Source organism: Saccopteryx bilineata, chromosome 3 (genome assembly GCF_036850765.1).
Source record: "Saccopteryx bilineata isolate mSacBil1 chromosome 3, mSacBil1_pri_phased_curated, whole genome shotgun sequence".
Taxonomy (NCBI): Eukaryota; Metazoa; Chordata; class Mammalia; order Chiroptera; family Emballonuridae; genus Saccopteryx; species Saccopteryx bilineata.
Window position 1 is genome coordinate 242,900,307 of NC_089492.1, and position 21,723 is coordinate 242,922,029.

The following is a 21,723-nucleotide window of genomic DNA, read 5'->3' on the forward strand; positions in this document are numbered from 1 at the left end:
TTAGAGTCCTGGTCTGGGATCATTTTCTTTCTTCTATGCAACAATTGTTAACCTTTCTTTTCCAACAAATGTCCAAAGATCTAACCATCTTTTGGAAGATAAGAGGTGCTGGGAACTGGTTACTTAGCACCAGTGTGAATTGTAGTGTACAGTAGAAATAATAATAAGACCTCTTCATTTACCTGTCCAGAGTATTATGAAGAGCAAATGAAGCAGTAACTATGGAAATGCTTTGTGAAGTGTTAGATGCTGATAGGACATGGTTCCCAGGTCTTCCTCAGTGTACCCTAGGAATGGACTAAATGAAATAGGCTGGTTGCCTCTTGAACTCTGGCAAGAGAGCTCATCTTGGCTAGATTTGAGTTAATGCCTATTTACTTCCTGGTCTTTATGTATTTCTAGGCTTTTGTATTTGATCTTTAGTTTATTTCCTGTAATTATCATCCTATATAGCAACAGCAGCACCGTGGCTAGAGCACCAGCAGCCATCTTGGACCATGAGTGAAAGACACACAGAGTAAAGCAATGAAGTAAAAGGGGTTTGGGTTCCTCACACCATACAACGCCCATTGCCCACTTCCACGTGAAAATAGTCTGCTGTCCTGTGAAAGACACTTTTATTTTGTATTTTCTGTCACATAGGGCCAAACCTAATTATAATACATATACCCTACCTCATGGAAATCCTACAGAACTGGATAAGGTGATAGATACAGAAACAAGACCAGAGAGTACAAATAACATGTTCAAGGTTGTTGGGCAAATGAGTTTGTAAATTTTGTATTTTTTGAGTTTGCTCACTTTTATTATTAAAAAATGGCACTGGGCAGTGCCAGGTATGTGATCTGTGAAATTGCAAATTACCTTTCTGCTTGGGAAGGACCATTGTCTTGCTAATGTTTGCTGGAGGAGAGGTTTTTGTACCAGAAAGTTAAGGGAAGAGAAGGAGAGGGAAAGAGAAGCCAGTTTTGCAGAGAAAGAAGCCATGTTGGCAGAGTGAGCGCAGATGGGGAACCAGAGGTGAGGGACTTTGGGACTGGTGAGACCTTTGATTCTAGGAGAAACTGGAGAAGATTCTCCTGGTTAATGTGTCGGTAGCTTGGTGAGCTCTGAATGAAGAAGGAAGTGTTTTCCCTGTGTGTTTGCTTGTCCACTGGTATGAGACTTGAATAAAGGAATGGTCCACCATTTTTTGGCTCCACTGTTTCTTTACCGTCTGCCCAAATCTAATGAGAACTTGCATGTGAATGACCACAATGGTCGTGACTACTGGCCATACAAAAGTCATCCAGCAAAATGACAAAGGTGAGACTCTGAAGCCAATTCTCATTCCCTTTCTCAATTAAAACCCACTGTATATCATGAATTAATAATTCCATTCATTTATTCTAGGGATAGCAAACTTTTTCTTGTCAAGGACCAAATAATAAATGTTAGACTTTGGCCCTGGCCGGTTGGCTCAGCGGTAGAGTGTCGGCCTGGCGTGCAGGGGACCCAGGTTAGATTCCCGGCCAAGGCACATAGGAGAAGCGCCCTATGCTTCTCCACCCCCCTCTCCTTCCTCTCTGTCTCTCTCTTCCCCTCCCGCAGCCAAGGCTCCATTGGAGCAAAGATGGCCCGGGCGCTGGGGATGGCTCCTTGGCCTCTGCCCCAGGCGCTAGAGTGGCTCTGGTCATGGCAGAGCGACGCCCCGGGGCGGCAGAGCATCGCCCTCTGGTGGGCAGAGCATCGCCCCTGGTGGGCGTGCCGGGTTGATCCCCGTCGAGCGTATGCGGGAGTCTGACTGTCTCTCCCCGTTTCCAGCTTCAGAAAAATACAAAAATAAATAAATAAATAAATAAATAAAATAAATGTTAGACTTTGTGAGTCATATAATTTCCATTGCAACTACTTAGCTCTGCTTTTGTAATGCAAGAATGGCCATAAATAAGAGTAACTGAGTGATTCTGACTCTGTTGCAATAAAACTTTATTTACAAAAGCATGCAATGGGTCAATGTGGGCCATGGGCCTTAGCTTGCCTAGCCTTGATTTATTCAATTCTGATGTTCCCTCCCAAAGGTGCATTAGACATACATTATAGAAGGCAGGGGTACAGTTTGTGACAACGTGGCATGCTCACACTATTGACCAATATAAAGGCCAGTGTATGACAGGGCAGTCTAAGGTCCCTAAACTAATAGTCATGAGGTCTGGGCAGTTCATATCTGCAGCTGAAATCAGCTTTGTATCCTGGACCATCCCCACTGCCTCGCTGTCCCTGCATATTAGAAACAAACAACAATGCAAATGTTATCCATATTTTCCCATTTTTTTATGGCTGCAGGGAGACTAAAATGAGATTTTTATATATGTAATTGTATTTCTGAAAGCTATAAATGTTATCTAACTGTATTTACTATACTTTACTTAGGTTACGACTGTATAGGCTCCACTGTACCCTTCAGTTCTCTGTACTTACCTCTATCATGAACTCATAGAATGCATACATCAAATGCCTAGTAATTATTAGTGTATCTGTTTTTCCCCTTTCCTCCTCCCACTCCACAAAGAGTTATTGCATTGCACTGGGTTAAAGGACTTTATTATTGGAAAGTCTAGACATTCACTCAGGGTTATTGTCGGACAGCCTGGGATCATGCAGATTCATTTTCCACTCAGCATATCACAAGTCACCCTAGTGAAGCAGGGCATCAGATTTAAGCAAGACAGAAAGAACTGGGTTGTGAAACCCTGGAACCAGCTGAACTGCAAGTTTGTGTAATTTTCTTCCTGCTCAGAGACAGTTACGTGCAACACCAGGAGGCAGACAGGACACCCGATGCTCTCTCTGATGACCCGTGGAGGCCTTGTGATTCTCTAACTACATTCTCTGAAGGCTTTTCTTGCTTCAGCAGCCTGCCCCCTCACCAGAAAAAAGATATAGTCTCCATGAGATTCTTGGCATCCGTGACACAGAAATAAGTATAGTTATTCATTTATTTGTGAATTCATGTGTTCATTTGTTCATTTATGTTTTCATTCATTTAACAAAGATTTACGAGTGCTTACTGTTCTAGACACTAAAAAGATGTTGAGAAGAACAGCTATTGTTCCTGTCCTCATGAAATTTAAAGTCATGAAACAGACATTCAACAAATAAGCATGGTTATAAAATTGATTCAGTTGCAAGCAGGAAGGGAGATAGGATACTCTGAGAAAGGGAACATGATTTAGATTGTGATCTAACAGACTGGTGATTTTGTGGAAACAGTTGCTTTGAATACATTGTCTCAGGTCTTCAACAACCACTTGAAGTGACTATTATCACAGCTATTATACAGATAAGGGAACTGAGACTTAGGGAGATAAGGTGACTCCCCCCCCCCCACACACACACACACAGTTAGTAAGTTGGGAGCAGCCCCTGATCTCTCCAGTACTCCACACTGCATAACACAACCTAGGATGTGAGAATTTTCCCACCTCTCGCTTTTGTTCATAATATGACTCTTTCCTTCTGGGAAGCCTGTCCCTCCATTTTTTTTTTTTTTTTTTTTTTTTTTTAGAAAGAGAAATGAGAAGCATCAACTCATAGTTGAGGCACTTTAGGTGTTCATTGATTGTTTCTCATATGTGCCTTGCTGGGGGCAAAGGAAGGCTTAAGCTGAGCTAGTGACCCCTTGCTCAAGCCAATGACCTTGGATTCAAGCCAGCAACATTGGGCTTCAAGCCAGCATGCTCAAGCTGGCAACCCTTCATTTGAGCTGACAATCCTATGCTCAAGCCCAATGAGCCCATGCTCAAGCCAGTGACCTGGGTTTTTTGTTTTTTGTTTTTTGTTGTTTTTTTTTTGTATTTTTCTGAAGCTGGAAACAGGAAGAGACAGTCAGACAGACTCCCGCATGCGCCTGACCGGGATCCACCCGGCACGCCCACCAGGGGCAAAGCTCTGCCCACCAGGGGGCGATGCTCTGCCCCTCCGGGGCATCTCTCTGTTGGGACCAGAGCCACTCTAGCGCCTGGGGCAGAGGCCAAGGAGCCATCCCCAGCACCCGGGCCATCTTTTGCTCCAATGGAGCCTCGCTGCGGGAGGGGAAGAGAGAGACAGAGAGGAAGGAGAGGGAGAGGGGTGGAGAAGCAGATGGGCGCTTCTCCTGTGTGCCCTGGCTGGGAATCGAACCTGGGACTTCTGCACGCCAGGCCGACGCTCTACCACTGAGCCAATCGGCTAGGGCACCTGGGGGTTTTGAACCTGGGACTTCAGCACTCTGTGGGCACTCTGTTCACTGTACCACCATTGGTCAGGCCCTCCATTTTTCTCTTACTGTATTCATATTCTGCCACCAGCATCTAGAGGAGGTCCTACTTCTTCTACAAAGTTGCCCCTTTTATCTGAGGCTTCCATTCTGCTCCTTTCTCTTAGACTCCAGCAACAGTCATTCTCTGTGACTTATATGGCCCTGAACCTAGGACACCTTGTAAAGTTACTTCTCCTTGACAAGATTTCCCTGATGCCTGTGCTCATACTCCTGTGAGCAGCACAGGGCCATTCAAACCAGATAGACCTGGCTTCTTGCAGTTCTGCATGTTTGCTGGGTGGCCTAGAGAAAGACTTTTACCCTCTCTGCACTTTAGTTTATTTGGAGAATGATATATATATCATATATTTATGCCAGTACAGGATGCAGGACAGATAGTGCTTCATACTTCTTCGTCTTCCACCTAATTCCATTCCCTAGATTGGAAGCTTCTGGAGGACAAGAAATGTGCCTTCTACTTTATCCTCTCAGCAGCTAACACAGTGCTCTTTAATGGTGGGTATATGAGTGGTAAGTATATAATTATGGTGGTGACAGCCCTGAGCTGCCTCTTGGGCCCCTCACTATTAATTAAATTTGTCTCCTGTCTCTGTTACTTTCTTTCTTCCTTTCTTTCTCTCTCTCTCTTTCTTTCTTTCTTACTTCCTTTTTTCATTCCTTCCTTCCTCCCTCCCTCCTTCCCTTCCTTTCCCTTCCCTTCCCTTCCTTCCTCCTTCCTCCCTCCCTCCCTCCCTCTCTCCCTCCCTCCCTCCCTTCCTTCCTTTTCTTTCTTTCTCAACTCAGACTCTTTTAAACCACCATTACACTTGATCCTCTGGCAGGAACAGGTGTCACTGCATGTGCACTTAAGTCTTTCAAATCCACACTGTCATCACAGCAGGAGAGTAGCTGAAACAGTTCCTTGGACACTCAACAGATGGGAAGGGGAACACACTGACGAGAAGGGCCTGCTGAACTCCTTGCCCTGACCCGCACTTACAGCCATATCCTATATACAAAATATTTTACTTGCTCAACCCTCATCTCTAAAGGATGCCAGCAGCTCATTTCCAAAGATGAGAAAATGCTCCAACTTACCTTATTACTTAGCTGCTACGTCCTACTTGCCCTCTGTCTGCCTGCCTGTCTTCATCTCTTTACTCCACAAACATCTACTGAATACTGAGTATTTGCAAAGTGCTAGGTCAGAGTTCAGTCCTATACCAAAAACACAGGACTCGTGCTAAGGCTGCCCCAAGGCTGGTGAGGAGAAGAGAGGGGGTGGAGAGCAAAGGGAAAGCACAGACTGACGCTGCGCTCGGCCCCTCCCGTGCAGTGTCTCAGTGACGCCTCCCGACCACCCACATCAGGGACTGGGGATTTCTGAAGAAACAGAAGCTCAAAATGGTGGAGCAACTTGACCTAGGTCATCTATCACAAGACACCACGGGTGAAACTGCCAAAGAGGGGGTTTCTGCAGGGAAGATAAAGTTGGCCCAGATGCTCACGTTGGATAGAAAGACTTCAGATGAAAGCAAGTCCTAGTAATCTGACTGTGACACCTGTAACGCCAGGTTTCTTTTCCAGGTTTAAGCAGCTCACCCCTCCCCAGTTCCAAGACCTTACTCACCATCGAACCTAGCTCAACCCCATCTATAGCTTTCTCCTCTAACACCACCCAATCACAACCCCACAACCTCTTGACCATGAGTCATTTTAATGAAAGTGCAAACTATGTGATGAGCCATGACAACAATATGCAACCCTAAACCCCAACAAGCATTCTTCTGCAACGAAACAACAGGTGGAAGAAGAGTCTAGGGCCGTGGGATGACCAGGCCGAAGGAACGGGAGACAGATGGCCTGCTGGAAAAGCTCGTTCAGGCCCCTGGAGCCAGTGCAGTGTCTGGCCTTCCGTTGTAGGAATTGTGCCGTGAACTTCTCTAGAATAATGTCATTTGGAAACCATTAGAGAACATTGGTTTAGGTAGTTTTCAGACTAGATCTTATGGGAAAGGGCCTGCACAGCAAAGGAGAGGTTGAATGGACTTTCAGGCTTTCCAAGACGCACCTGACTACTGCCAAATTGTTCTTTTCTCCAAGATACCAGGTGAGGGGGCTAACAAGGACTAAAATCTGGTCCTACTTAGCTAGCCAAACTCTGTATTTCTGAGGCTTCCCCTGCCCCACTAGACAGGGTAACTTTTCCTAATTTGCACAAAATATAGAGGAGGATAGTAGTAGCTTTGTTTTCCCCCTCCCCCAATCACATACACACAAATACATTCACATACAGAGTCATACAAACATACCACAGACTCACAAATACTAGCTCAAGTACTTATGCATAATTACACCAGCACACATGTGGATACATGCATATACACACTACACACAACACAAAGACCTGTACACACATACACACAAACATATCATATAACACCCATAAACAGACACACAGATACACAAACTAAACCACAATATAGTGCACAGAAATACACATGCAAACACAAATATAGTCACACAGAGATATAGATACACAGACATTCAAACCACACAAATACATGTACACTTAAACTCACACATAAATACTTACATACAGTCTCAGATTCTTGTACACACCACACACATATAAATAGACAAACAGACACATACATAGACATACAAGCACACAGACTACATAGATATACACACACAAACATACTTAGACACACACAGACAAATAAACAGAGACACACATAAATACATCTTTACAATCAGCCTAATAAATTTCATTTCAAATTCTATTAAAACAATTTTATTCGGTTCACTTTGTATATGTTTGAAATTTCCCATAAGAAGAAGGTTTTTAAAACTAATCAATTCATATCTAACAATATGATGAGCTCTGTGAGAGGACTAGGAATGGAGTGTCATGGGGGTGGAGGTGACGGCAGGGGATAGAGCGGCTCTTGAAAAAGGCATTCAAGAGGGGAGGACGTTTGATTTGGGATTCAAAGGCCAACAAGGACGAAAGCAGTTGGAAAAACCCAGAACAGGTAGTGAGTGATTGCTGAACACTGTGGAGCTTTTAGTGACATAGCACAGGATGGCCAGTGCTTTGCACCCTTCTGAAATGACTCTTTTCTCGGAGGGAGCAGTGGAGCAGAGCGCTCAGGGCAGCGGAGCTGGAGTCAGGGTGTTGGGGTCAGAGTGTCCTTGGGTGATCTCAGCCACAGCTCTTCTCTGCACTTCAATTTTCTTACCTGTTAAGTTAGAGAATTCAACAAGCATATGCCTAAAAGTCTCTTTAAAGGCTTGAAAGTTTTCTACAGTGACAAGCTAGTTGTGACAAAGCAAGGAATAAAACAAAAGGTCTGAGAACATCTAATTCCCCAAACTTTCCCATTGCCATATTTCATGTACTCTAAGAAGTCCATTTTTTATTTAACATTTAACATCACAGAAAACAGGGCAAGCCTCACACTCGGTGATGTCAGATGGCCAAGACTCCAGCAACGCTATATTTACATTGCTTGCCTGGAGGTTCCCGGTTATTATTCCTAGGCAAAATGACCAGACAACCTCAGTCAAACAAGCCATCTACAGACTGTTGGAGGAACAAATATAAGTTCTAGTTTTTGTCTGGAAAACTTCTACTTGTACATTCTAATAGAATAAAAAAATAGCAAAAAATTTGCAAATTGGTACCAGTGGTTTAACAGAAACTTCCCAAGACAACAGTGTAGCACTCTTTTAAGAATGCTGCATTCCCCAACTCTCTTGATGGCTCAGTTGATAATATTATGTAGAAAGACACCTTAAGTCAACAAGTGCCTCAGAAGAGGTGAACCACATTGAATGTGAAGTTTAATAGTACCTTAATCAATGCAGCATATTTCAAGGAGGCAGTCTGTTTTAGTAGAAAAGTGTGGAGTCAGAGCCCCAACTCTAATACTGAATCTACAACTGAATAGTGGACAAGGAAGTGAATCTCAATTTCCCCATCTGTAAAATAGAAACAGCCATACAAATAGGCTTGTGAGGGCAAACATGATAATATATAGGCAATCCCTGGGTTACAAAATGAGATAGTTTCTGTAGATTTGTTCTTAAGTTGAATCTGTATGTAAGTTGGAACAGGTGAATTTACCAACTTAGACAGATGTTTGTTAAACATAGTATTATTTTTACCTTTCTGTGCATGTAAATACTTAAACATTTTCAAGTACAACCTTGAACAATCTTGGATGGTGCAGAAGATGATGGACTTGTTGGAGAGGCTGGGACTGGTGTTAGAGAGTCAGGGTTTGATTCTGCTGCTGGAGTCAGTTTCTTGAAGTAGGCGCCAAGGGAGGTTTGTACAGAGCTTTTCTTTTTCTCATCATAAGTGGCCCTGGAGCATCTCAGCCCTTCTGTAAATGTACGGTAAACTTTGGTGAACATCTCTGTATCAGGATCTTGATCCTCTAACTGCCATTCCTGCTTCAGTGAGATAGGAAGCATCAGCTAACTCTTTTGTAGAAAATGTTTTTGGTTCTGGAGTTTCTAGGTCCCTGTTTTCTTCCCTAAATGCTGTCGTCTGCTGCTCTAGTTCCATAAGGTCTTCATTGGTTAGTTCTTTGCCATGAGAGTCAAGTAACTCTGTGATATCATTTTCACTGATGTCCAACTGTACTTGATTACCAATAGCCTTTATGGCACTCTGTTCATGAGTACAAGTTGAACGTAAATCAGATGTGACTCGGGGACTTACAGTATAAGATAAGTCACCTGCTAAAGGACTTGGAAAGCAGATGGTGACTAATGATCGCTGCTTTGTGTCTGCCTCTCTCCCGTGGTACTGAGCCCCTCCCACTTCCCAACCAGCTCAGATCCGGAGCCGGTTTCCACTGAGCCACAAAAACTTTAAAAAGGCTCTTTGGGCAGGCTACCCAGGCTTACTACCCAGGCTTTATTCTTTTTTCCAGACTTACCTGTTAGTAGTTGCACAGACCATAGAAACCTGTATTTTGCTTACATATTCATTTTTTTTTAAATTTTGTAAATAAATTTTTATTAATTTCAATGGGGTGACATCAATAAATCAGGGTACATATATTCAAAGAAAACATGTCCAGGTTATCTTGTCATTCAGTTATGTTGCATACCCATCACCCAAAGTCAGATTGTCCTTCATCACCTTCTATCTAGTTTTCTTTGTGCCCCACCCCCTCCCCCTTCCCCTCCTTCCCTCCCCACCCCCATAACCACCACACTCTCGTCCATGTCTCTTAGTCTCGTTTTTATGTCCCACCAATGTATGGAATCCTGCAGTTCTTGTTTTTTTCTGATTTACTTATTTCACTCTGTATAATGTTATCAAGATCCCACCATTTTGTTGTAAATGATCCGATGTCATCATGTCTTATGGCTGAGTAGTATTCCATAGTGTATATGTGCCACATCTTCTTTATCCAGTCTTCTATTTTTTTTACAGTGATTAAAGCCTTTAAGCAAACTCTTGGCCAATACAGCAAGAATCCATAAAAGAGTAATGTACTTAACATGTTCACCAAGTCCAAGTTGGCACCAACACCATTCCAAATCCCTGCAAATGCAACCCAACCCCAGTTCAGTCCATTAGGAGCTGTCACAAGGAGCAGGAGTCCAGGAAAAGTCCACATCCAGGAAAAGTCTGCATGGCACTGGAATTGTCACAATTCTATACTTTGCAGCTCATGTCTAAGTCCCAATGACCGCTGCTTCTACCTGGTAATGATTCAGGTAGACTGGAAAAGCCATCTGCAGCATGTGTGGAGATGGAGCTTCTGTTCTCCTCTGCCTGGAGAGATGAGACCAGGTTGCTTTTCCCTGGAGCTCTGTGACTGTGGCGTGGTAAAGAGAACCTTGGGCTATACTAAGCTGGGTGGCAAAGGTAGATTCATAATAGAAATTGGCAAAAGGGGGAAAGAGAGCTCTAAATTAGGAGTAGGTCCCAGCCTGAAATATGAGTGGGGCATTGAGGTAGGAGGAATAAAGGAAACACTATATATTAAACAAAGCAGCAGAAAATAGGACTATCAACATCCACAACAGAGATCTTCGAGGGAAGAATAGAAAACCTGACTATTGGCCCTGGCCGGTTGGCTCCGCAGTAGAGCGTCGGCCTGGTGTGTGGGGGGCCCGGGTTCGATTCCTGGCCAGGGCACATAGGAAAAGTGCCCATTTGCTTCTCCAGCCCCCCCTCCTTCCTCTCTGTCTCTCTCTTCCCCTCCCGCAGCCAAGGCTCCATTGGAGCAAAGATGGCCCAGGCGCTAGAGTGGCTCTGGTCATGGCAGAGCGACGCCCCGGAGGGGCAGAGCATCGCCCCCTGGTGGACAGAGTGTTGCCCCTGGTGGGCGTGCCGGGTGGATCCCCGACGGGCGTATGCAGGAGTCTGTCTGATTGTCTCTCCCTGTTTCCAGCTTCAGAAAAATACAAAAAAAACAACAACAAAACAAACAAACAAAAAAAACCTGACTATTCAGGCAAGACATAGTTAAGTGGCCCTTGTGCAAGTGAGATCAGATTACCTGCTTCTTGGAAAAAAATACCCTAGGCTCGTCCACAGTGTCGTAGATGGGGCCAATGGCCCTGGGCACTTTCAGCCTTCAGTGGCAAACCCCAGCATTCTGGGCAAGGTTAGGTCATAGGTGGCTGGAGCAGGGCTGGAAGAGACTGAACCCTCCCTTAGTGAGGGGGAAGCCTACCTTCCAGTGTCCCTTTTTCCTCACAGCAAAGGCATCTAAGCCTGGCAGGCTTTAGCTCAATGACCTTCCTATTCACTATTGAAGCAGGACCCAGATGGAATTCTATGAGACCCCTTTGGGGCATTGGAGCCTTTAAAGGCGTATCCTAAAAGCTGGTAGTTCACCTGATCTCTATTGGGCTTTTTCTGCCTCTTGGTACCTTAAAAGCCATGCTCAGAAGATCTCGCTGAGGGGTTTGAGGATCCCCATCTGCCTATATAAACCTTTCTCATATATCTGGAGCTATTTGGAAAAAGACAAAACAGTGTTATTAGCTGGATCAAATAAAAGAAGGTAGTAGTTTGCAGGAGAAAAAGATTTGGCATATCCTGTTCATCAGCATTCAAAAGAAATTTAAAATTTTTTAAGTAAAAAGCATAATATGGTAGAATATTTTCCTTTTTAACACATTCAAAAGATCAATGTGAGATTTAAAAATATGCTTATGTCTAAATAAGTATAAAGAGATTTTGATTTAAAATATACCTGATCAGCCCTGGCTGGTTGGCTCAGTGGTAGAGCATCGGCCTAGCGTGTGGAGGACCCAGGTTCGATTCCCGGCCAGGCACACAGGAGAAGCGCCCATTTGCTTCTCCATCCCTCCGCTGCGCTTTCCTCTCTGTCTCTCTCTTCCCCTCCCGCAGCCAAGGCTCCATTGGAGCAAAGATGGCCCGGGCGCTGGGGATGGCTCTGTGGCCTCTGCCTCAGGCGCTAGAGTGGCTCTGGTTGCAACATGGCGATGCCCAGGATGGGCAGAGCATCGCCCCCTGGTGGGCGTGCCGGGTGGATCCCGGTCGGGCGCATGCGGGAGTCTGACTGTCTCTCCCTGTTTCCAGCTTCAGAAAAATGAAAAAAAAAAAAATTAAAAAAATTAAAATATACCTGATCATGTCTAATTACATCTAAAATTTTTTCTTAGTAGTCATAAAAATTTTGAAAACTTGAAGTAATGAGAAAGCATGGTGTCATAGCTTAATTGGCAAGGCTTTTTCTTTCTAAGAGATATAAAAACGAGTAGGTCAGCTGATGGAGTCCTAACTTTGATGAAATGTGGTAGTGAAACCCAATGCCCCCCCCCCAAGCACTTGCTTCCTGTTTCTCTGTCCTTTGTTGACACTATAAGTAAGGTGTCAGTCACTTTGGAGGGCTTTCTGCAGGTAAGAACTGTGCCGAAGCCTTTATAAGTGTCCTCTCAACTAATCACACAATAACCTTCTAGGAGACAGCTCCTCATTGTCATACCCTTTTCATGTTGCAGAGCCTGAGAGATCTTGCCCAAGTTCACCCAGCTTGCATTACTTTCTTTCTGAAATTAGAGAATCATAAATGAACTTCTCTCAGCCCAAATGAACTTTCTAGAATCAATCAGTGAGCAGTAATGCATCAGGACCTGTGATTTGGGGAGGTGCTGCAGGAGGTACTGAGATTTAGAATAGTCTCTCACTCCTCAAGGGAGAATGGCAGCTTGCAGCAGCACAAAAATAAGCTTTGACATGGGTGTGAACCAGGGTTTAATCTCAACTCTACCACTTAATAGTTATATGATTTTTGAACAAACTAAGTTCTCAGAGCCTCAGTTTCTTCCTCTGTAAAATGGAGTGAATATTACCTACCTGCAACAGTTGTGTGAGGGTTAAATACGTTTACTCAATTATTCATTCATTCAACAAATACCTACAGAGTGGTAGGCATCTTACATAATGTAGAATGGATACTAAACAAACGCACCTAGCAGAGGGCCAGGTACATAGGAGACACTGTGAAGAAAATGTGTGGTTTTGTTTTTATTTTTCTGAACTCATTTCCCCTTCCTATCAGCACCTCATTCTCCTCCACCCCAGTCTGTGGTATTATAATCAGATGTCCTGCCCTTCCCTGGTCTGGGGGTGAGCCTGTGAACCAAGCTAGGTCATGGACACATGCTCTCTGGAATTTTTATCTTCAGTAGAGTGAGAAAGAGGTTGAAAGTGGTCAGAGTTCATACATTCCACCCTGGCCAGAGCTCTTCCACCTGGGATCAGCTGTCTCAGCTCCTCTCCTGAGTCTGATTCTCCAGCCATACTATCATTTTTATTTGTTTTGAGATCATGTTGTCATTCCAAAAATTCTTTTTGGCATTTTAACTAAGTTACACAGAAACAGTGTTTGTCATAGGAAACCAAAGAGATCAGATGTCCCATAAAGAAAAAATAAAAGTTAACTCCTCTTTTCCATGTATGTACTATTGAGCACTAGAAGAATAGAACAGGTACAAAAAAATAAAGGATAAGTAATGGCACATGAAAGAAATGCCAACGATTTACATTGACTGCGGGGCAGGTGCTTGCCATAGGTAGGCACGGTATACACTTCGTCTCATCTAAAGCTCACAGGCACCTGTAGGGTAGGTATCATCTTTACCTCTGTGTCTTGGTGATGACATTAAGACTCAGAAAAGTTAAGTAACTTGCTTACAGGACTAGCTACATAATTTGCAGGGCCTAATCCAAAATAAAAATGCAGGATCCCATGTTGAGAAATTATTAAGAATTTCACGACGGTGACAGCGGACTGTTAATGCAAGTTCAGAGTCCTTCTGAGCATGGTCCCCCCCCCCCCCACCCTTTTCCCCTCCACTCTCTTCCCATCAGCATAAAGGTTATACACTCATAGAGTTGGCTCAGCTTGCTTAAGTTAGTAAGATTTAAACCCAGATCTCTTTGATCCAGAAGTCCATGGTCTCAATCTATAGTAACCCTACAATGCAAGTGCCCAGACCAGAATGAAACTGATACCCATTCCAGATCATTCAGGTTGTTAAGGCATTGCCTTCATCCCCTACCCCAGTGGTTCCCAACCCTTTTTGGGCCATGGACCGGTTTAATGTCAGAAATTATTTTCACAGACCGGCCTTTAGGGTGGGATGGATAAATGTATCACGTGACCAAGACAAGCATCAAGAGTGAGTCTTAGATGGATGTAACAGAGGGAATCTGGTCATTTTTTAAAAAATAAAACATCGTTCAGACTTAAATATAAATAAAACAGAAATAATGTAAGTTATTTATTCTTTCTCTGCAGACTGGTACCAAATGGCCCACGGACCGGTACCAGTCCGCAGCCCGGGGATTGGGGACCACTGCCCTATCCCATAGAGCAGCTGGAGGCTGAAATGAAAGGTTGATAATGATGAGGACTTCAGAGACGCACAGGGAAAAGCAATTAACCTAGGACAGTAGTGGCAAACCTTGGTTTACTTTGCCTTCCTCCTGATCTTCAGGTTAGGCCCCACCTTTTGAAAGGGTCCTGCATCAATCAGAGCAAATTCAGCGGAGGCTGAGCAAGATGGTGAAGTGTTCATGAAAGTGTGAGTGGTTAGTCTGCAGACCAGAAGAATAATGGTTGTCATCAAATCTCTCCCGTGTTGAGATAAAACCTCTGTGAGAACCAGTATCTCTCGCCTGCTCACCACAATACCCCAGTGTCTGGCACAGTGTCTAGGACATAAGTTATGCTCAAGAAATAGTAAATGAAGCAATTAATTAAACAGTTTTCTGAATGTCAAATGAAAGAGGGATTACATGTGTTTTTCCCCCAAGGATGAAAATCAGTTCCAGTAGGGTAGACAGATTTTACTCTTGGCTAGATGATAGTTCTATGGCCCCAAAGTGCAATAGGTCCTCTTCCCAAGAAGTCCTCATGTGTGGAGATGGTAACAAGGATACTACTCTCCCAAATGCATTCCCTAGAATACCAGAAATGGCATAGGGGTTTATCTTCCTAAGGCATTTCCAAGTGTTTAATAGTAATTACCTGGGCCTCTGTTGACAGGGAAGCTCAATAAGAAATAGTACTGCTGTCCTATAGACATCCTTCTAAACCTTAATATTTGTGACTCAGTGATTTTGCACATTTTATCCAATCCAGAAATATTGGGTAAAGCTATCTTCAGCGCTCCAATAACTCCGATTAAGGTTCATTCATTGAACTAAGTTCACCAAAATTCATCTCTGTGTAGTCAGACCAATGCTCAGCAATCCTACTTTAGAAGAATTTCTTAACCTATGGGGCCAATTATTTAAGCACATTCTCATTCAACTCCAATTAAATCTGAAGTTTTGAGAGTTCTTTTTTTTTTTTTTAGTTTTGGGCTTAGACACTGTAAATATGATACCCAACCCCATTGGGCAATCCTGGTTGTCATACTCACCGTGCTTACAGACATTTGTGGGGAAAGAACTCTGAATAAATCTGTCTAAATAGTAATGATTAATTTACATGACTTCATAGCAATGTTAACCTTTGGAAGCAAAAGTCCAGACAGGTTGAGGAATGGGAAATGAGGACATAAAAGGGAAACAATTCCATTAGCTTCAATCAAAAGGAAAGGCCAAAAGGGGATTAGCATCTGAGCATGTTCAAAGAGGGCAGAGACTAAACCACTCCAACTCTGAAGAGGAAAGACGAAAGAGTTGTCATTGTTTCCTGCTTCTTCCCCCAAAAGAGTTTATTAATTTATACTTATGACGGCTTACCTCGGTTAACAAGAGTTTTAAAAATGAATAATAGGCTTACTCATTTAAGACCACGGAAAAAACAATCTACCAGTAGTTCTTATTTTCTCTAAATTTTATACCTTTATTTCGGTCAGGGACTTTAAACCTGGTGATCCAAATACTACATTTAAAAATATATTATTCAGAGGGTCATCATTATAATTTTATTAGCATTTTATAGTGTATACATACATTAAATGTATTTTTTCCCTGGTGGAATGAGTCATAGCTGTTTGAGATTGTTAAACAAGGTCTTTAATCACACCCTGGAAAAAATATTAAGAAATGTTAAAACAACTCCCACATTTTTAAGGTCTTTTCTTTGCAATAACTAAATATTTTTACTAAATGCTTCCTCATTTAACTCTCCTAAGAGATAGGTGACATTGCCCACCTCTTTCCTTTTTCTTCCTTGCAGAAAATAGTTTACGTAATAGTAATCGCTATCATGTTTTGAACACTTCTAATATGATGAATGTTTTTACATCTCATTTTATCTTACAACAATCTTAGGAGGTGTAAAGCCAGGAGCCACGGCCAGGGCCACTATCACAGCAGCCCGGCCCTTGCAGGTTCGCATTGGATTCGGACAGTCGGTAAAGAAACAACGGAGCCAAAAACTGGTGGGCCATAGTCTTTAATTCTAGCTTGCACCCGGCGGGCAAGTAAAAACACACACTGGGCTCCAAAACCCACTCACATTCAGTGCTCACAAAGCTACTGATTTATCCGAGTTTCCTAGAATCAAAGGTTTCTAGCTCACCAGCCTTATTCTCCTCAGTTCCCCATCTCCTTCCTTATCCAGCGTCAAACTGCACAAACTGGCCTCTCACTCAGCACTCCGCCATCTTGGCTGCTTCTCCTGGCCTACTCCACGTGGCCTCTTTCTGCTCTCTGCTCTGCTCTCTCCTCTAATGATAATCTCAGGAACCAAGAGAACAAACTCCCGCTCCGTCCCCATTTTATAGTGTAGAAATCCAAACCCTTAATCCAATATACAAAATAGGGAAGTCTCTAATACAGTCACTTCTCTGAGGCATGATTGGATTGTACCACCCCACATCAAAAAGGGTAGGAAAGGTTTAATCCCAAAACCAAGCCCCAGGCTACAAGGATTCTGCCTGCCTTTAGCCCACCCCAACACACATTAATATCACCTGGGCGAAGGCCTCCTCGTGTTATCTTTAACAAAGTGAGCATAATACATTTTATCTGCCCAACAGGAGGTAAATGTTATTTCCTGCTCATTTCATCAGTGACGAACTAGATGACCAAGAAAGTTCAGTAACTTGTCCAAAGAGATTTAATTGGGTATATGAAACATGGGTTTGAACTCAGGTGTAATTCCCAATTCACTTCACTAGTCACAACACCGTACTATTTTCTCTTGCTTGTCCATAGTGCTTATATATGTATATGCTTAGCCCTGAGTGGAACATGTCACTTAACAGAGGCTCCAAAAGTGTTCACTGTCTGACTTCACTTATAATCTGCATTCAACTGTGCTGACTTCCCTTCCTTTGACTTTCAGAAGAGGGAATGTATTTCAGCAAATAGGAGTTGCATCAAAATATCTTACAACTTCTCCCCCTGGAAATTGTTCCTAGGCTACCCAAAGTTGTATCTATAAGTGTTTGTGTGTGTGGTTCCTGTGAAACTCTCTCACAAAGGAGCAACCTTCTCCTTTATTGGAAGTCATGGGAGCCCTGTTACTGGGATGGGGATGGGTCTCCTGGGTGCAGATCAAGGGAGATAGCTAGAGACTGATGGAGCCAGCAAAGAAGATACCCCCTTTTACATATTTCTGATCCATCAGGCTCCACAGAAAACCTGCTTCTTTAAGAAACTCACTGCCTGGACACTTGCGCTCTTTAGCCCTCCCAGCCAGCACCACATCAGAATTAGAGAATTGGCAGGGAGGAAGTATGAAATATTTAGTATAACAATTTTTCAATCACTCATACAAGTTTTTGAATTATTATTTTCATCAAGTGAGAGGCATGGAGGTGGAGAGACAGACTCTCGCATGTGCCCTGAATGGGATCCACCCAGCAATCCCTATCTGGGGCGGCTGCTCTGTTGCTCAGCAACCAAATTATTTTTAGCACCTGAGGAGGGCTCCTCAGTACCCGGGAGCCATGGCTGTGGTAGGAAAAGAGAGAAAGAGGGGGGCTGGGAGGTGGAGAAGCAGGTGGTTGCTTCTCCTATGTGCCCTGACCAGGAATTGATCTGGAACTTCCACACACCAGGTCCACGCTCTACCGCTGAGCCAACCAGCCAGGGTGCATACAAGTTTTTATTTGCCTGTCTGTAATGTGCCAGATGCTTCTGAGATGACAATCCCTCTTCACAAGTGTCAGGGGGACCATGTGTGAAGAAGTAATTACAATAACTGTGTGTTAAGGGCTTAAATAGTGGTACTTTTTAAAAGTAACACAGGAGCATACAAGAAGAGGTAGCAACAGCTTTGATGGGGGTGTTCAGCAAAACATCATAGAAGAAGTGACATTTAAGTGTGGTTTTGGAAGAAGAGCAGTAATTTTTCTAGAGAAAAAAATGTTTAGTGGTAAAGGCATTCCAGAAGGGTACAGCATAGGGGTGCATGCAGTTTTGTTGTCTTTAGGGAAAAATCAGACTTCTGGTTTGACTGGGATGAAGGTGCATTAAGGGACAAATTTGAGTTTGGTTTGCGATTGTGAAAGGCCTCTGTGTAGGGTCTGCAGTTAAGCATTTTTTCAATTATTTGGATATTGTATTGCATTTCCCCCTCATTATATTGCAAATACAAATAGGAAATAGAAGTTAGAAAGGACTGATTATAGAGAAGAGAATGAAACTACTATGTAAGTAACACAATTCCCAAAGATGGAAACTATTAAGTATAGCTATACTAATAATGTTTAGCTTTAATTAAAGACACACAAGACAAAGCACTATGTATAGTGTGAAGAAAACAATTAAAAAAAATAAACATTTCCAGAAGAAGAACCTCAAAAAGGAGATGAGACAGGAAGGTGTATTTATGGAGTGCCTGTTCTGTGTTGTTTCACAACACTGAATTAATTGTTCATGGTATACCTCATTGTTTAATAATGACAAACTCTCATCACTATTGGTAGTAAAATAAAATATTGTTGAACTTGCCACCAATATTAGAACCAGAACTATCCATGTGTTCTTCTTCTTCTTTCCTTCTCCCTTTAATCCCATCTAAATTAGCCACTTTCCTAACTCATGTAATGTTTATTTTCTTCTTTTAATATACAGTATGTGTACATGCACATGCACACACACATATACACACACATTTGTATTTATTATATTACAGAGATTCAGCCACTTCGGTACATATAGCTGTAGTTTACGATGTGAATATACCATCATGCATTATCCATTCCAGCCAATTGCAAGGTTAAATGCAGCCCCACCCAGCTGGCTGGGCCAGAGGCTGTCAGTGCAGCTGACTCCTACCCATGGAATTGCTCTAGCGAACAAGCTGTTTGACATCTACTTGACAGGGGCAGCTCAGGAAATCCCCTTTCATTTTAGCAGTGACTCATAAAAGGGACTCAGAGAAACCAAAAGTGAGCCGGGGGAGTCTCCTGAGCCTTTAACACACTGGCTCTAGAGGAAAACTGGGCCTCCAAAGAAGAGAGGAAGGGCTCCTATCAGATTGGATTCACCAAGAATTGGATTAAACCCTGTATGGCCATGGGACAGCAGGAAATGTCCTTTCCCTCTCTGAGTTTCCAAAGGAAAATGATCCAATCAACTCTTTAGCCCAGGTACTATCTGAATAAACCACAGATTTTGCTAAATGACAGACACACGAAGGAAATGGGTGACAATACGATGTGGTGTGAAGGTGCTAGAATAAAACCCTCTCCTAATGTCTCTCTCCCGCTGTCTGTCACGGAGACGGAAGTGCCAGTAGTCTTCCACCTGTGTCTTGGTTGTTTGCAGCTGTAAAAGGGTCTTCTGGAAAAAGTGAAGTCTACTGCAGGTCCTAATAAGAAAAGTCACCAACAACTCAGACACAGTTTTGTCTGTGTGGTCTTTCTATATCATACTGGAGCATTGTCTAATACGCCTACCCTAAGATTATTTAACTCTCAATTGTTTGACATGTTATTTACTATTGTTCAAGGCCCAGATTCTATAAAGAATCATCATGGTTGATAGATTTTTTTTTTTCAAGCACAGACACAAATAATTTTTGTTTGGAGGAAAAATAATTCTAAAGATTATGGTTTTATTGCCCTGTAGGACATTAACCAGTTTTGTATTTAGCCTAGATGTCTTATTCCAACACACTTTCTCTGGTGGTATATATTAATCTTTGGTATCTTATATGTTTTGTTGAATGATCTTTACTAACCTGCTGGTTCCTTCATTAATGAGTTAGGTTATTCTTGCATATATGCACACTTTATAATTGTTTGTAATTTCTTCCTTTTCAAAATTTTTACTTATTGAATTTTAGAGCAAGAGGAAGGCAGAGGTAGAGAACATTGATTTGTTATTTTACTTTATGCATTCATTGGTTGATTCTTCTACGTTCCCACACCTGGGATTGAACCTACAATCTTTGTATATGGGGACAACACTAACGAAATGAACTTCCTGGCTAGAGCCTGTAATTTCTTAAAAATATACTTTGACACTCCTAATATTTTAATGGCAGCAATAAGAGTTTTTCAGTTATTATTGCTGCATAACAAGTTACCTTAAACTTAGTGACATAAAGTAGCAGCTGTTCAATATACTCCTGGTGTGGTGGGTTGAACTTTGGGAAGGGCTTCCTGCGATGTCTCTGCTGGGAGTTCTCTCATCTGGCTACAGTCAGACACCTGCTGGGGATGTAGGCATTTAAAAGCTGGATTGGGCTCAGTGGCCAAGAAAGCTCATTTAGATGGCTGTGGTCAATTCTGGCTGGTAGCTCCACTACCATAGGAGCCCCTGTATCTAGCCTCTACAGAGTGGTAGTCTCAAGGCAAGCATCCGAGGAAAACCAGGCAGAGCTGCACGGCCTTTAGGACAGTCTGGGAAATCAATAGCATCACTTCTATTGTGCCTCGTTAGTTAAAACAGAGTCAAAGGGAGGGGACATAGCCCCCACTTCTTTGGGGGAAGAATGTCAAAGAATTTTTGGACTATGTTTTTAAAAGTCACATGGGGAACCACTTTGAACCTCACAGTGAGAAGGAGAACTCATATTTGAGTTATTACATCAGAAAAAAAAAAGTTTGGGGACAGAGAGGGCATGATGAAGTAGAGGGGGCGTGATGAAGTAGAGGAGATAGAAGTAAAGAAGCGAAAAAGGAGGTTTTGTGCTACTTCAAGTTATAAAGTGATTGGCGTCTCCATTCATTCAGCATCATAAGAAGGAGAAGAAAGAAGGCATATATTAGAGAGAATTCATATTCAAGATTGGAAAGATTTGGTAGCTTATTGGCTGCAGTTTGCCCTATTAGCTCTGTAGTAAAGAGTCTGACCCCATTTTATTTATATTTTTAATGTTTGGTAGCTAACAGCTTTCAAGCCTCACTCTTCTTGTATTCCTTCTTCCCCCCATTTGGGCACGCTGATAAGAAAACTCAGCATTTTTTTTTTTTTTGGCACCAATGGGAAGTCAAACCATGCACAGGCACCTTCAAACCAGCCTCACTCCCAAGCACCCTAAATACCCCAACTGAGATCTTATCCCTGCTCTCACAAGTCGTTTTTGGATGTGCTTGAAAGCCACCCTGATTTTCCCAGAAAAGCTCATTGTGTAAGTAATGAACCTTTTATCATAACCCTCTTTGTGTGTGTGTATGTGTGTGTGTGTGTGTGTGTGTGTGTGTATGTGTGTGTGTGTGTGTGTAATGTCATTATTTTTTACATGAAAACCATTTGGGTGGGTGGGGGAGGGACCCTGCATCTTCAGAGTGGCTATGAGAAGTTCCCAGTCACACTGTATGTAGTAATTTCAGTTTCTGAATAGAAGAAGAAGAATGGTTCCCATTTACTGTCTTCTATATGCTAGGCACTTTTCTAGCTTTTTTTGTTTGTTTGTTTTACATTTTAACTCATTTAATCCTCCCAAGAGTCCTATAAAGGTAAGTATTGTTATTATTTCTATTTTAAAGGGGGGAAAACTAGAGCAACAGGTGGAAGG